Source organism: Salminus brasiliensis, chromosome 2 (assembly GCF_030463535.1).
Source record: "Salminus brasiliensis chromosome 2, fSalBra1.hap2, whole genome shotgun sequence".
NCBI classification, from domain to species: domain Eukaryota; kingdom Metazoa; phylum Chordata; class Actinopteri; order Characiformes; family Bryconidae; genus Salminus; species Salminus brasiliensis.
Genome location: NC_132879.1, coordinates 7,409,414 through 7,412,514, shown reverse-complemented (window position 1 = coordinate 7,412,514; position 3,101 = coordinate 7,409,414). Strand labels below are relative to the sequence as shown.

Here is a 3,101-nt window from a genome sequence, read left to right as displayed (position 1 = left end):
GGGTTGGGAAAGGGAAAATATTGTGTCACGGTTAAGGTTAGACTAAGGGTAATACGTAATGTTTAGGTTAAGTTTAAGTTGATGTTTAGGTTCAGATCAGATTTCACAGGTTGTTTTGTAACATTTTCTGTTTATATGGTTTCTGTGTGTTTGGGTTGCATCAGTAATGCATACATGTGAAAGTGGGTTGAACTATTCAGTACAAATTGTACACCTTCTGAAATTTCTACGAGTTCCTCTTCAGACCAGATGAGAGAGAGAGGGAGAGAGAGAGAGAGAGAGAGAGAGAGAGCACTGGAGTGAAACTCAGATTTGCATTAACAGACCTGAGTTATCGTCCTTCTCCCAGAATATAGCAGCACTTTCACCAGATGTTCAGCTTCGTTCAGCCAAACTCACTCAAGCACAACACACACAGCACTGCCCTGAACCTCCAGCTGAAGATCCTCTCTCACAACCCTGATCATCAAGTAGAAGAAAACATCAGACAATGTCCAAGATCAAGCTTTATTTCAGTAGAGCAGAAGCACAGGTCCAGCAACAGGACAGTGAACAGAGTAAAGACACAAACAGCAGCACTGTGTAGAACTTCAGCTCTACTGCAGACGGAGGTGAAGCAGATCTGTGTTCAACTCCATCTCGGGGCTACTGAACTTCACAGCTGCTCTTTCTGAATGTGATTGGCTGATTGATATTGTCATGGGAGACCAAACAGCCAAACTCCTCCCCCTTTTCCCAGAGAGCTTTGCTGAGGGTCAGGGTGCTGCTGCGGCTGAAGCGGCCGTTCTTCTCTTCTTCTACGCTGGTCAGAACGCCCTCCTTCACCTCTGAGCCGTCCACTGTCCAGCTGACTAGCGCCCCCTGTGGAGAGTAGCCAGACAGCAGGCAGAGCAGTGAGGCTGAACCCTCAGACACCTGCAGAGGGGAGGGGGGGAGCAGAGACACAGAGGGCTTCACTGTGGGACCACCTGGAGAGGAGACACAACACACACACTTGATTAAACACATTTAAACACATTTAAACACATTTACTCGTTATCCTTTATTAAGCATCCTGACTGAATCCAACCCGTCTACAGTCGTCCATTTACAGCTCCACTCTGTTCTCAGTTTCCTAAAAAACAGTACCTGCTTCCTTCTATGAGCTTCTACTTCATCTGTACAGATAGATAGAAAGATACTTAGATAGAGAGATATATACTTTATTAATCCTGAAGGAAATTCAGCAGCCAGTAGCAGTTACACAATAACAGCACAGTGAATAAGATACAATAATAAGAAATATTAAAAGGAATAAAAACACAATAATAATGAATAATGGGAGAATAATGAACGAATAAATAATAATGTGCAGTAGGAGTGTGGATCAGCAGATATGTCCATACTGAGTAAATATGTGCATATATTGGTATTTAAGCAAAGTGTCAAGTGTCCAGGAGTGCAGATGTACAGGATGTACAGTAAAGTGGGGTTGCTGTGATGCAACAAGTAACACCACTACCTGCCAGTGAGCTATTACCCCCTGTTTGAGACCAGGGTTCGATTCCCGGTCTGGGTGACTTTGCTGTGCTACATTAATAAGAGTCCTTTGGCAAGACTCCTAACACTGCATTGGCCGACCTCTGTAATACGAGTTACCTTGTAAGTCACTCTGGATAAGAGCGTCAGCTAAATGCTCTAAATGTGAATGCTCTAAATGTAAATGCTCTAAATGTGAATGCTCTAAATGTAAATGCTCTAAATGTGAATGCTCTAAATGTGTTTAATCAAAGTATAATCAAAACATGGTCAGAAAAAAAGTTACAGTTTTAACTGTACAGAGCTATTAATAAAAATAGTCCATCAATTCTCCCGTACAGCATCATTAACCCAACACCCATTCTAACTGTACAGAGCTATTAATGAAAATACAGGATAATTCACCTAATAAAGACTCACAGTTCATACCTCACTCTTTAACACAGTCGCTTTCAGTACAAGCAAAAGCAGCTTATCAAGAATAACAATGAATTTCACATCAATTAAATATGTTAAAATTAAAATAAATGTTTATGAAAAAAAAAGAAAATAAGAAAACACACCCACCTTTCACAATGACTTTGGTTCCTCCACCGAAAGTGTACCACAGTGATACATTCCAATGAAACCGTCATACAAAAACCTCCGTCACACTACAGTACACACACACACACACACACACACACACACACACACACACACACACACACACACACATTTATGCTCAGAGCTGCATAAGAAAAGTGTGTAGTCTTAATATGTTCACTCTTTTATCTTTCTCATTTCTCAGTGTTTGTTCATTTGTTTCTTTATGAGATTCTGAATAAAGTCAGTTTGGGATCTAGACCTGGTTCATCTGATCTTCTGAACCTGTTTGATCACTTTGGATCCATTTACCTGTGCAGTTTAAACTACTGCTGTACTGAAAACCTCACACAGCATCTTTATGAACCGCCGTCCTCACCATTACCCCTAAACCTGCTTCTTGATCTTCTACATCTGCCATGTCCTCAAATCTGACATCCTGTGTGTGTGAGTGTCCATCACCTTCAGAAGATTCTCCTGAACGCAGACTTTATCATTGTTCAGTTGACGTCTCAGTTTTCAGCTTTATTTGAGTGTGTCTGATTTACCTGTTTTTTTAAGCCTCATCTTTGATTATAATTCCAGTATCTGATCATATCAGATCAGGAACAGGTGATCTACTTCACTATTGGATCCTCTCAGTGTTTCTGTGGTTGTTAGAGGGGTTTTCCTGACAGTGTCTTCTTCTGTGAGGCTCATTAGGGATTTGGAGCCATAATTTTGATCTCCTATAGATCAAAGGATCATTGTCTAATATGGTCTGTTTAGTCGTGCCAGTTCAAGAGTAAGAGGCATTTGCTGGTGACATTTCCATAGAGAGGTTCCACTTTGCATTAGCAGCACATGCTTCAGTGCTCTGGGAGTGTTTATAGTAATGTGAGTTTAACACTTCAGGACTGAGAGCTGCTGCCCCACAAACCTCACCCACAGCAGACATGACTCTGATCCCCATCTTCATCTGGACTCTGATCTTCTGGACTCAAGGTAATGCACTGCTG

At 41.5% G+C, this 3,101-nt stretch overlaps 1 long non-coding RNA gene across 1 annotated transcript; it reads right to left on the bottom strand.

Moving 5' to 3' along the window:
* Positions 1 to 493: 493 nt before the first annotated feature.
* LOC140549783 (uncharacterized) lies at positions 494 to 2,126 on the bottom strand. Its single transcript, XR_011979024.1, has 2 exons — positions 2,086 to 2,126; positions 494 to 968 (listed from the first exon to the last, which is right to left on the bottom strand). It is a non-coding gene; the product is annotated as an uncharacterized lncRNA (long non-coding RNA).
* Positions 2,127 to 3,101: the final 975 nt, after the last annotated feature.